This window comes from Mus musculus, chromosome 5 (genome assembly GCF_000001635.26).
Source record: "Mus musculus strain C57BL/6J chromosome 5, GRCm38.p6 C57BL/6J".
Lineage (NCBI taxonomy): Eukaryota > Metazoa > Chordata > Mammalia > Rodentia > Muridae > Mus > Mus musculus.
In genome coordinates, this window is record NC_000071.6 from 22,632,056 (window position 1) to 22,645,608 (window position 13,553).

At 39.3% G+C, this 13,553-nt stretch overlaps 1 non-coding gene across 1 annotated transcript; it reads right to left on the reverse strand.

Annotated features, from left to right (window-relative positions):
* Positions 1-13,063: 13,063 nt before the first annotated feature.
* Gm24512 lies at positions 13,064-13,128 on the reverse strand. The gene has a single exon (XR_003956063.1). It is a non-coding gene; the product is annotated as a U7 small nuclear RNA (small nuclear RNA).
* Between the last annotated feature and the right edge of the window lie 425 nt (positions 13,129-13,553).

Below are 13,553 nucleotides of genomic sequence, written 5' to 3' on the forward strand. Positions count from 1 at the left end.
ATCTCTTTAGGACTTTAATCATGAAGTGGTGTTAAATTTTGCAAAAGACCTTTTCTGCATCTAAGATGCTTATGTGGTTTTTGTCTTTCAGTCTGTCTACATTGTGGACTACATTTACTGTTTTTTTTTTTTTTTAACAGACACATAGATGTCCTTTATAGATATTCATCATTTTCTCTGCCCACAACAAACAACATTGTTTCTACTGTTTTATGAGAAATGGTTATTATACATCTGTAGCTATGTTATTCAAATGATTAAACCAGTGCTATGGTACTTTGTGGGACATTATCCTCTCAGCATTATATGGGAATTAGAGCAAACGCCTAGAGGAATAGATCATGACCAGGTGACCTGAGTCATGTTACCTGTTTCAAAACACAAAGACAAGGGCTGTAAGCAAGGTACTCATTGCACTGTTGATAGTAATTGAACCAGTGGTTGATGTCTTTTATATTGATCCCTACAAAATTCTTCATTGTCTGTCATTAGTCTATATTTTTTACTACATTTACTGAATTTTATATATTGGGCCATACCTGCTTCTCTGGGATGAAGTTTACTTGATCATGATGGATATTTTTAGTTTGCAAGTATTTTATCAAGAAGTTTTGTGTCTTTGTTCATAAGAAAAGTTGGTCTGTAGTTCTCCTTTTGGGGGAAGACTATGTGGTTTGGATATCGGGGAAACTGTGGCCTCATCAAATAAATTGGGCAATATTCAGTCGGAGTTGTCTTTTAATGCCTTCTGTTCTAGAATTGTAGAACTGATATTGCTTGAATTTGATCCATCTTGGAATGGCTTCTTTTTCCATTTATTGTGACTGAAAGTTTTGCTGAGTATAGTAGTCTGTGGTCCTTTGGAGCTGGTGGAACACCTTTCCAGGCCCTTCTGGCTTTTAGAATCCCCACTGAGAAGTCAGGTGCTGTTCTATTAGGTGTGCATTTATGTGTCCCTTGGCATATTTCTCATGTAGACTTTAATATTTTGGGTTTGTTCTGTACATTTATTGTTCTGATTATATGCCAAGGAGAATTTCCTTTCTGGTACAGTCTATTTGGTGTTCTGTATGCTTCTTGTACCTTGATAGGAATTTCTTTCTTTAGGGAATCTTTTATGATTTTGTTGAAAATATTTTCTGTGTTTTCCACTTGGGTTTCTTCTTTTTCCCATATTCCTATTGATGTTAGATTTGGTATTTTAACAGAGTTTCAGATTTCCTGGATGTTTTGTATCAGGAAATTTTTAGAGTTAACATTTTCTTTAATCAAAGTATCCAGTTTTTCTGTTGTTTCTTCAGAGTCTGTGATTCTCTTTTCCATACCCATGTTCTGTTGCTGAAACTTGCCTCTAAGTTTCTCATTCAAGTTCCTCAATTGTTCATTTCCAGATTTGTCTCAGTTTGGATTTTCTCTACTGATCCTATTTGCACTTTCAGATCTTGAACTGTTATATTAATTTCCTGCTACTGTTTGTTTATATTTTCATAGTTTTCTTCAAGGATTTATCAATTTTCTCTTTAAGGACCTTGTCAATAGTATTATAACTGCCATTTTAAGGTCTTTGTGTTGTGCTTCAACTATGCTGTGTTTCTCAGGGCCTCCTGGGATAGACTTGCTGGGCTCTAGTGGAGACCCTGGCTGTTATTGACTGTGTTCTTATGCTGGCCTCTAGGCATTCGGGTTTGGGAAGATTGTAATTCTAGGTACTGATAGCTGGTCTGGTCTTTCTTGGGTGGGTGTTTGGTTTCTTGGTTTCTTTTGTCCTCGCTGGCTCTTGAGAGAGTGCAGTGGTTAGTTTGTGTAGCTTGTTAGAGAACATTTCTGAGATCCTGCTGGTTATTGCCACTGAGGGAGAGGTGAAGATCTGCCATTACTCCACCTGCTTCCTGGGCCTGAGTGGCCTGAGAGTTCCCACTGAATACCTTAGGTTTAAATAATTTTATGTTCACTTACACTCTAAGGAGTGCTCAGCAAATATTGTCAAGAATGACTTAAGCAGTTCATTCATTTCTAATGATTTTAAACAAAATAATATTTCTTTAAAAATTTCCTAATTGTCCAGACATTTTTGGTTCAGCTGTTTTATGTGCTAACTTTATACTATAACTTTTTTCTCTTAGCGGAAATAACATATTCTGCATGGACAGAGACAGACTGCCTGAAATTACATGAATAATGGAAGAGAAAAATTAGGACTCCAAATCCAAAATAATCTAGTTCTCTGATTTTCATTCATTAAAAATAGAAAGAATAGAAGTACTTGAAGCATTTTCAACTGTATTACATAGACAGTAGTAAGTAGATTTTACTATAGCATATCCCAATGAAGCCAAAATTAAGCCAAAAAAATCAAGAATAAATGCTAGTAGCCAAAGAACAGTTCATAATGGCAATTGTTATTTATAATAACCATCATATGACTATTATTTTGACTAGTAAACAAAATCCAATTTACTTCCTCAGGACTACTGCAGTACTGTCATAGACTGAAAAGTATGTTTTAAAACTGTTATCATTCTAGCTTAAATGAAGGATTCCCCCCCCCCTCAATTTTGCATTTGGCTTAATTCAAATGAATTCTCTCTGTGCATCATATGATCTTATGAAGATTGTATGAATAGGAATCAAAAATGGGAACATCGGTGGAAGGTGGAGGATCTCTGAGTTCCAGATCAGCTAGTTTTACACAGTGTGACTCTGTCTTGAAAGACAGATATACAGGAAAGAAGGAATAAAGGGAGAAAGGGAGGGAGAAAGAAAAAAAGAGAATAGAAAGACCAGTACATGTGCTATCTATAGGTTATAGACTATACAAGGGTTAGTACTCTGAATATCTAGTTTACAAGGAACTAACAGATTTGTGACTTTCTGGAACCCTCCACATGTAAAGAGCAAGGTCTGAAAACATAAAGTAAGATACAGAATTAAAGGTCTAGTTCATCACTAGACTGAATAATTTATTCTAGTTAGTCAGCTTCCATAGTCTCTTATATTTGACTGTACATTTTTTATGTGTCAAGTAGAATTAATACTTACTGTTTCTGTATTTGCTACCCTTTCCAGGGTTTTGATGAAATAAAGGGTCCTCAAAACAAGGAGTTAAAATAGACCATTAGTCTATATTTTTACTACATTTACTGATTTTTATATATTGGGCCATACCTGCTTCTCTGGGATGAAGTTTACTTGATCATGATGGATATTTTTAGTTTGCAAGTATTTTATCAAGAAGTTTTGTGTCTTTGTTCATAAGAAAAGTTGGTCTGTAGTTCTCCTTTTGGGGGAAGACTATGTGGTTTGGTCAACAACAGGGGCAGCTGCTTCTGTCAATTGGTTGGGTGCAAACATCTGCATCTGACTCTTTCAGTTGCTTATTGGGTCTTTCGAAGGACAGTCATAATAGGTCCCTTTTTGTGAGCACTTCATAGCCTCAGTAATAGGCTTTGGGACCTCCCCTTGAGCTCGATCTCTCTTTGGGCCTGTCGCTGAACCTTCTTTTCCTCAGGTTCCTTTCCATTTCCATATCTGTAATTCTTTCAGACAGGAACAATTATGGGTCAGAGATGTGACCGTGGGATGGCCACCCAATCCCTCACTTAAAGTCCTGCCTTCCTGCTGGAGGTGGGCTCTGAAAGTTCCCTCTCTTTATTGTTGGGCATTTCATCTAAGGTCCCCTCCCTTTGAGTCCTGAGAGTCTCTCATCTCTAGGTCTCTAGTGCATTCTGGAGGGTTCTCCCAGCATCCTATTTCCTGAGGTTGCCTGTTTCCATTCTTTCTGCTGGCCATCAGGACTTCAGTCCTTTTCGCTTACCCAATACTAGATCAGGCTCCCCTCTCCCCATCACTACCCCCTGCCCCCATCCACTTTCCCTCCCAGGTCTCTCCCTTCATCCCCACTTGTGATTACTTTCTTCTCTCTTCCAAGTGGGACTGAGGTGTCCTCACTTGGGCACTTCAGCTTGTTGAGCATTTTGAGTTCTGTGGACTGCATCTTGTGTGTTCTGTATTACTACTACTACTACTACTACTACTACTACTACTACTACTACTATTATTATTGGCTAATACCCACTTATTAGTGAGTACATACCACCCATGTCCTTTTTTGGGGGGGGTATCCAAGTATCCATCACTCAGGATGATATTTTCTAGTTCCATCCATTTGCCTGCACAACTCAGGATGTCCTCATTTTTAATAGTCGAGTAGTATTCTATTTTGTAAATGAACCACATTTTTCTGTATCCATTCTTCTGTTGTGGGACATCTAGATTGTTTCCAGCTTCTGGCTATCACAAATAAGGCTGCTATGAATACAGTGGAACGTGTGCCTGTGTGGCATTGGTAGGGCATCTTTTGGGTATATTCCCAGGAGTGGTGTAGCTGAGTCTTCAGGTAGATCTATTTCCACTTTCCTGAGGAACCTCCAGATTGGTTTGCAGAGTGGTTGTACCAGTTTGCAATCCCGCCAGCAATGGAGGAGTGTTCCTCTTTCTCTACATCCTCTCCAACATGTGTTGTCACCTGAGGATTTGATCTTAGTCATTTTGATTGGTGTAAGGGGGAATCTCAGGGTCCTTTTGATTTGCATTTCTGTAATCACTAAGGACTTTGAACATTTCTCTAGGTGCGTCTCAGCCATTCGAGATTTCTCAGTTGTGAATTCTTATTTTAGTTCTATACCCCTTTTTTTGACTGGGTTGTTTGGTGTTTTGAGTTTCTTTCTTGAGTGCTTTATATATTTTGGATATTAGCCCTCTATCTGATGTGGGGTTAGTGAAGATTTTTTTCCCCAGTCTGCTGGTTGCTGATTTGTCTTATTGACTATGTCCTTTGCCTTACAGAAGCTTTCCAGTTTCATGAGGTCCCATTTATCAATTCGTGATCTTAGAGCATGAGCCATTGGAGTTCTGTTTAGGAAATTTCCCCCTGTGCCGTTGAGTTCAAGGCTCTTTCCCACTTTCTCTTCTTTTAGGTTCAGTGTATCTAGTTTTATGTTGAGGTCCTTGATCCACTCGGAGTTGAGCTTTGTACAAGATAACAAATATGGGTCTATTTTCATTCTTCTACATACAGACAGCCAGTTAGACCAGCACCATTTATTGAAGATGCTTTCTTTTTCTCCATTGTTTTAGGGAAACAACTTCCTTTACAATAGCCACAAATAATATAAAAATATCTTGGGGTAATTCTAACCAAACAAGTGAAAGACCTGTATGACAACTTCAAGTCTCTAAAGAAAAATTCAAAGAAGATCTCAGAAAATGGAGAGATCACCCATGCTCGTGGATTGGCAGAATTAACATAGTAAAAATGGCCATTTTGCTGAAAGCAATCTACAGATTCAATGCAATCCCCATCAAAATTCCAACACAATTCTTCAAAGACATAGAAAGAACATTTTTCAAATCTGGAAAGGCAAAAAAACCAGAATAGTGAAAACAATTCTCTCTCTCTCTCTCTCTCTCTCTTTTTTTTTTTTTTGTTTTTCAAGACAGGGTTTCTCTGTATAGCCCTGGCTGTCCTGGAACTTACTTTGTAGACCAGGCTGACCTCGAATTCACAAATCTACCTGCCTCTGACTCCTAAGTGCTGGGATTAAAGGCATGCACTGCTTCTTGAAAAACCAATCTGTCTTTTGTTTTCTGTCTCCTTTTCACCTCTTCCTGTCAATGCTTTCTCTTCTAACAATCATTTTTCTTCTTTATGCAAATGAGCACAGGGCCCCAGCTGCTGTCCTTGAAAACCACTGTAACAATTTACAATTTCATTGACATAACATTCTCCATAAGGATGCCAAAGGATACCCAGACAGCTCTATTTTTGTGCTCTGATGAATGGTGTAAACTGGCGGTCTTCCTAATGAATCTTCTAGAACTTTCGCAGAGTATGTGGTAATTGAGCATACACCCACCCATTTTCCCCTCCCTTTCCTTGTTGGACTTTACTAGAGAGCTGGCAACTCTTCCTGGTGTTCAACCAAATCCCAAGCTTCTCAAACATATTTCCTCTAAAATCCTTACATCTTTAATAATTTTCCCTTTGGACCTGCTTCTAGCCATTCAGAATAAAAGACCCAGGTTAACACAGAGTTGTTCAGCTTTGAGGGGAGACAGTGGCTGTGAGTATTTAATCTGAAGCCTCAGCAGCTGCAGATGGCGAGATTCTGGTGTTCAGATGGATAAGAGTTGTGCAGACAGTTCTTTGCCCTGAAGTACATAGATCCAGGCAGTTTCCCTAGACTAATAGCACCGAAGCTCAGTCATTAGCTTTTTAATATCCTAATACATAACAGTTTCCTCCTAATGAGTAGGAACTCTTTATACAAAAATCATTTTAAAAGACTCAAGCAACATAGCCATAAACCTACTTAAGACTTGAAATGGGTTATGTGAACCAGTTGGGCTGTTGACTCCTAAAGTCCACTCATTCTAGAACAGAGACTGCTGTCACGTGACACAACTACAGCCATAAAAGAGATGATTCAACTAGGAAATGTAATTAACACCTACAGCCATGTAGAATAAAATGTCTATTTTAAAATTTAACTTTTAACCTTCTTTTTTTTTTTTTTTCCTTTTGTGTGGTGGTGCTAGAGATTGAATCCAGGAACTCTTGTAGGCGAACTCTTTATTATGGAGCTCTCTGAGGCTTCCTCCAGGAGAGGCACTACTTGGTCCCCTGTCTGAACACTGTCTCCTGCCCTGAAGAGAGAATGTGACTCTGATGAACTCCCCTCTGCTCCCTCCAGGAGAAGCCAATGCTTCTTCAGATCTAAGCAAATGCAAAGTCAAACCCAAGAGTCAAGGTATCACATACCAAAAGAACTAAAACACTTTATTAATTTGTGAGACCGGGTGGAAGGAAATGAGGGAGGGAGGGAAGGAGGAAAGCAGGGTAAGGGGTCAAGTATCAGGGGAGACAGGAGAGAAGCCCAGAGGGCCAGGAGAATGAATGAAAATGTGTTGCAAGGGGCTAGTGGTGGCAGGGGGTGGAGTGAACCTCTAGAAAGTCCCAGAAACCTGGGGGACTCCCAGAATTCAGTGGGGATGACCTTAATCAAAATGCCCAACAGTGGGGAGATAGTACCTGAAGAGACCACCCCAGGTAGATAGATATGGCCCCCAGTTGAGGCATGGGGCCACCACCCATCTTCAAAATTTTTGACCCAGAATTGTTCCAGTCTAAAGGAAATGCAGGGACAAAAATGGGACAGAGACTGAAGAAAAGGCCATCTAGTGACTGGCCCAACTTGGGATCCATCCCATGCACAAGCAGCAAACCCTGACACTATTACTGATTCTATGTTATACTTGCAGACAGGAGCCTGGCATGGCTGTCCTCTGAGAGGTTCTATCAGCAGTTGACTGAGACAGATGCAGATACTTATAGTCAACTATTGGACTGAGGTCAGGGACCTCTGTAGAAGAGTTAGGGGAAGGATTAAAGGAGCCAAAGGCAATTGCAACCCTATAGGAAGACCAACAGTATCAACTAACCCTGGCCCCTCAGAGCTCCCAGAGACTAAGCCACCAACTAAAGTGTATATATGGACTGATCTGAGGCCTCCGGCACATATGTAGCAGAGGACTGCCTTGTCTGGCCCCAGTGGGAAAGGATGCACATAATCCTGTAGAAATCTCCTAGGGAAGGGGGAAAACTCTGGGCAAATACAACATGCATTTTTATTTGTTTGTTTGTTTACATCCAAAAAGCTGTACACCCTCCAGACCTATCCCTTACAGAGACCCTCCTCCCATCTCCCATTCCCTTCTCCTCTGTAAGGGGGGGCCTCCCTCTGGGTGTCTCCCCACCACCACACCAAGTCTCTCCAATCACCACACACAGGATTAGGTGTATCTTCTCTCACTGAGGTCAGACAAGGTAGCCCTGATGGGGAATAGATTTCACACTCAGGCTACAGCTTTAGGGACAGCCCCTCTCTAGTTGTTGGGGTACCCACATGGAGACTGAGCTGCATGTCTGCTACATTTGTGCCGGAGGCTTCAGTCCAGCTCAGAGATGCTCTTTGGTTGATGGCTCAGCCTCTGAGAGCTCCCAGGGGTCCAGGTTAGTTGACTTTGTTGGTCTTCCTGTGGAGTTCCTATCCTCTTCAGGGCCTCAATCTTTCCCCTAACTATTCCATAGAAGTCCCTGACCTTTGTCAAAGTTGCTAGACAATTGTGGCAAGAACAAAGAGTAGATCATACAGTTCAGTGAAAAACAAACACATAACATTTATTGAGGTTTAGATAATGATTATTTTTTCCTAGACAAATGGAGACTCAACAAAGAAAACACATTCTTTTCTTTGAATTTAGTCAATGTTATTTTCCCCCTGATGTTAGGGTGATAAAGGCCCTATGGATAGAACTCATAAAACTTGCTGGCAAATATACACTCAAGTGAGTTATAGAAAGTCAATGAATTAAATTATGCTCCTGAAAGCAGCCTCATTATAATAAAAATCTGTAGAAAAAGATGAGTTATCTGTATGCATTATGATATAATTATTTGACCTTCCTTGAACTGAGAATTTCAAGGACTCTAAAAGCCAAAGGAAAATCTATTTAGTTTCCCTGAAGGCATTATAAAAATATTTTAAAAACTAGGCTTGAACTCATTGTTCAAGGTGATTATTATTCAGTGAGTCAGAACAGGTTTGTGGCCACTGACAGCGATGCATACTGGTTTCAAACTAGGCTTGACATGTCAGAGCCTACAAACAGTCTTCAATCTTGCTTTTGAGCAAGAGTGGTTATTTTCAAAGCTGTCATAACAGTAAATATGTGGAGAGCTTTTGGGGCTGCTTCTAGGAATTTGGTAGGAATTTGATACTGGGTTGGGACAATGAAGTAGGCTCAAGGCAAATACAGCAGAGGAATGTATTGTATTCCTTGTACCTGGACCATCCTGATAAACCTCTAGACATAGCAACCATGGGACTTTGTTTAGTGCTTTGATTTTTGCCCTGCTTGTTCCTTGACTACTTTGTTTATGCCTTAAGGACTGACCATATTCTTTGTATGTGCCCAGATTGATATAAAAAGGACTGGATAAAATTAAACTCAACTCAGCCTCACAACTGGCTGGGGTCATGCTACAATGTTGTCTAATTGTCTTTTTCTTTTTAATCCTTGCTCCTGTCTGGAGAACCTGTTGAGTGACTGAGCTGGTTTGGCCATAAATATGTATTTTTTGCTTACCTTTAATGGGTAATTCTTCCTAACAATTGCTCCAATGACTTCCAAACAATTATTTGAAACCATCTTCAGCACTTTACTAATAGAGAAATGGCAGAATATGGCATTGTCTCTTGTGGTTTTTTTCCTAGTTTATAAAATGTCCATGCAGTTTGTGATATCTGCAGTAGATGGCAGTGTTTAAAAACTTCCTCCTTTACAAACAGGATGGCTGGATGATTATCTGTAACCAGGCTGTGCATATTATTGATAGATTAGTCTATATAAGAAATCATGCTTTTGTTTTCTCACTACTTTCTGGATAAATGATAAAAAATGATGAAACTTATATTTGCTAACTTCATATCTATTTGAGAGTTGCCAGATATTAGAGGGGGAGAACATGAGAGTCTTGGAAGCCTGAAAGGTCAGGGTCGAATCACACTAGTAATGCCTGTTAGATTAGTTAGAGTTCAGATGGCTCTATTTAAAGTATTTAACACATAGAATAATAGAGCCTAGGCAGCACTGTGGGTTTAGAAGAACTCAATACTGAAATACAGTTTGATACAAATTAAATTTCATAAAAATACTGTGCATTTATCAGACCCAGAAAAGGTGAACCAATTCTAGTCCTTGAAAAATATTTCTAGCACTCCGGGTTACATTGGACATCTCTAAGGCATGCTTCTGGCTGAGTATTGTGCAGAACTAGTCATATTTTATTTCTTTTTATTGACTATAATAGATAAATGTGTCCCTCCTTTTCCCTTAAAAGCAATTAAATATTACTGTTTTTAATGACTACTTTTGTATTTAGTTACACAGCTATAATGAAATAGAAATTTCCATTATCTTCATAAATAGTTGAAGGGTTCTATAGAGACCCTTCACAAAGTTGGTGGGGAAACACTTTATGAGGGTTTGTGGTAAGCCAGCACGCCTCTCAATTGATATTATTTATTTTTTGTCGCTTGAGGATTTCAAATATGTACAGTGATTAGCTCTGTCCCCCATTTCCACCCTCCCATCAATTAGGCATTTTGTGGATTAGGCATTAGTCTTTCTCTAATCTGGCATTTTATTCTAGTATTGCCTGTATGCAGAATAACAAACATCTTGATAACTGGTCCCCAGCGGTGATTCTGCAAACTGCTCTATTCAAATTCCAAATACTCCCCCACCCCTGATTTAAAACGAACTCCTGTGCTATGCTCTCAGTACCACTTCCTCCTGGTTTGGTAAATCTCTGCTTCCTTAATTATCCTTTCTAATGTTTTCTTTCAAATCTCTCACTCATTGGTGTCTCCTCATCCTTGAAAAACCAGTCTTGCCAATTTTAAATAAGATTTAAAGGCCAATTTCTTGATATAAAATCTCATTTTGGTTGTTGTCTTTATTGAACTTTGACTGCTATAACAAAACATCATACATTGGGTGGTCTAGCTTTTTTTTTTTTAACTTTAGTATCTATATTGTCTGCCTGTATGTGTATGGGTATGCATGTGCCATACTGTGTGTGGAAGTCAACAGACAATTAAGGGGAACTGGCTCTCTCCTTCCACTATTTGGGTCTCAGTGACTGAACTTGGATCACTGGGCTTAGCAGCAGGTCCTTTTATCTACTCTCTCAATTTCTGATTGAATGATTTAAATAATAAAATTTTTGGAGATGTGGAGGCTAGAGATCTAAGACAAAGCTCATACCTTGAGTAGTTTCTTATGAGGATTTACTTCCTTGCTTGTTGGCCCCCCTTTTCTTTTCTTAAAATTAGTTATTTGATACATAGTCTTACGATATATTCCATACTGGCTATAAACTCTTGATTCCTTAAGCCTCCCAAATGCATGTATGACCACTTCCACTCATTCTTTTGTTTTGTTTACACTAACTTTATTTTTACCTGATATATAAAAACACAAAAACTGCACATACAACACAATGGTTCAGTGTGTGCAATCATTGTGTCACCAGTTAGTCATGACCATGTCTTTAAACACTGATTACTTATTTATAGCAAATATGTCATAAATCCATTCTTCTAGCTTTCTGAGATGTGTAGTACACAAACACTATTTGGTCACTCAACCTTACAATAGCACACCAGAACTTTTGACTGGTGTCTAAATACGGTTTAGTACTCATTGGGCAACCAGCAATCTCTTTCTCATTCTGTATGGCCACTAATCCTACCATAATCAACATGGCATTGTGACCGAATTTAACTTCAATTTTCTCACTAACACCCCATCTCCAAATACCATTATATAGTAGCTTAGGGCTTCAGCACTAGTTTGGAACTGGGAGGAACACAAATGTTAAGGTCACAACATTGCTTGTATTTTTCTTCTTCTGGAGCTTTTCAGATAATAATTTGGGATAAAAATAACCTTCATAGATCTCCTTTCTCACCTCTCATTTTCTCACAACCCTCCATCATATGGCCTATGTGTCCCTGAATTACTAATCACAAGTGCCCTTGTATCTGTCAAGGCCATAGTATGGAGTTCTTATCTTTTTTTTTTTTTGGCTGATCAGGCTGCCAATGCTGCTTGCTATTTTATTCAGTCTTGGTATCTTTTTCTGACTTCTGCAAATGATGCTGTCTTTCTTTCTTTTTCTACATTTGTCCTTTCCAGTCACTTCTCAGTCTTCCCTCATCTCCCCAGGGTCAGAAGTCTACAAGTATCCCTCCCTCCCTCCCTCCCTCCCTCCCTCCCTCCCTCCCTCCCTCCCTCCCTCCCTCCCTCCTTCTCTCCCTCTCTTCCTCCCTCCCTTCCTTCCTTCTTTTCTTTCTTTTTCTACATTTTTCCTTTCCAGTCACTTATCAGTCTTCCCTCAACTCTATCCTCAGAGATCCTTTTATAATCTATGTCCTTGCCTTCAAGCCAGGCCTACTTACTGTACACATGCTGTTGCAGGCCATTTCTCACTTCTAATGTAATGCAAAGGACAGCTTTTCCTTCCTGGGCATCCTTATCAATGACCCAAGATACTCCAGCATTTTCTCAGGTAGAACTGAAGTCAACCCCTTACTTGATTTACTTTTTCCCTTAGTTGTGGCAATGCGAACATTTTTGCTCTCTGATTTCTCTAGGAAAACTATTGAATTGTATGTCTTTTGTTGTTTTTGAAACCAGGTCTGACTCTTAAGCTCAGGTTGCTCTGAAATTCACTACAAGCTCCATTTATAGTCTCTAAATCCAGCTGTCCTCCTGCCCCCCACTTCTCAAATGTTGGTCATACAGGCATGAACCACTTTAAAGTCTTTGTGCTTTAAAATCTCTTTGTTGAAATTTTTAGTTTTCTCCATACTAAGCAATGCATTGCCTTCTGTCGGTTTTCATAAGTATCATTTATATCATGTCACTCAAGTCTGAACACTTTCCTTTCTATCAGTCCTTAAAATGCGATGGTAAACCAGTAACATGCCGTATTTCAGATCTGTACTCCTTAACCTAAAAGTCGAGACGATAAGGTGGTATGATCTTGACCCTTAACCCCCTGCCCCATGTGCATGTGTAAGTAGGTAGGTAGGCACAGGTGTGTGTTCCTGATTGCAATGGTTATGTCATATATCAAAACCACAGAATTTCAAAGCATTTCCTCCATGTTGTGGTTCTTATAATTTTTCTGTTTTATTTTTTAAAGATAGATTGTCAAGGACCAGCCTTGACTTGGAGAGGTATTCCCAAGAGAAGGGGTGTTTCTGAGCAGCAGAAGAAATGACACAAAGTCAATCACGGAATATAAGCTGATGGCTCTGTGTCCTGCTTGACATGGCTCTCCAGGCAGCTCTCTTGCTACAACAAAAATTTAAATCTCTGGATAGCTCATGGGTTTTCTAACCAAAATTGGAAAAGCTGGTAGAAAACAATTTTTGGACTTTTCTGACCAAAGTCAGAAATCCTGCTAGAAAAATTCTAAAAGAGCTGTGTTTACTCTCTAAGCTGCTCTCTCTTGATAGCTCTCTTTCACAGACCAAAGCCCAGCCTTTTATTTACATATCAAGTCAGTCATTTACTTCAGGTTCCCATTTGAATATCCTATAAATCAGCATTTTATGACCTTAGCTCTTTGATTCTTAGGAAAAGACAGCAAGTACAGTTTTTTTTTTTCTTTTCAACATTATAAATGAATTCAGAGATCTGCCTGCCCTAGTAAGCACAGACAATAAGCTAACTTGGTGGAATCCCATTCTGAGATTACCATTCCTACCATTCCAGAACCTCTGTCCTAGGCTGATCTTGAACTCAGGAATCTGCCTGCCTTTGTATCTTTCTGATAGATTGGCTTTTTAGTGCAGCTGCCTTTGTTTTTTAAGGTTCATGAAGCCCCTCATACAATTCATATTGCATCCTTATATTTT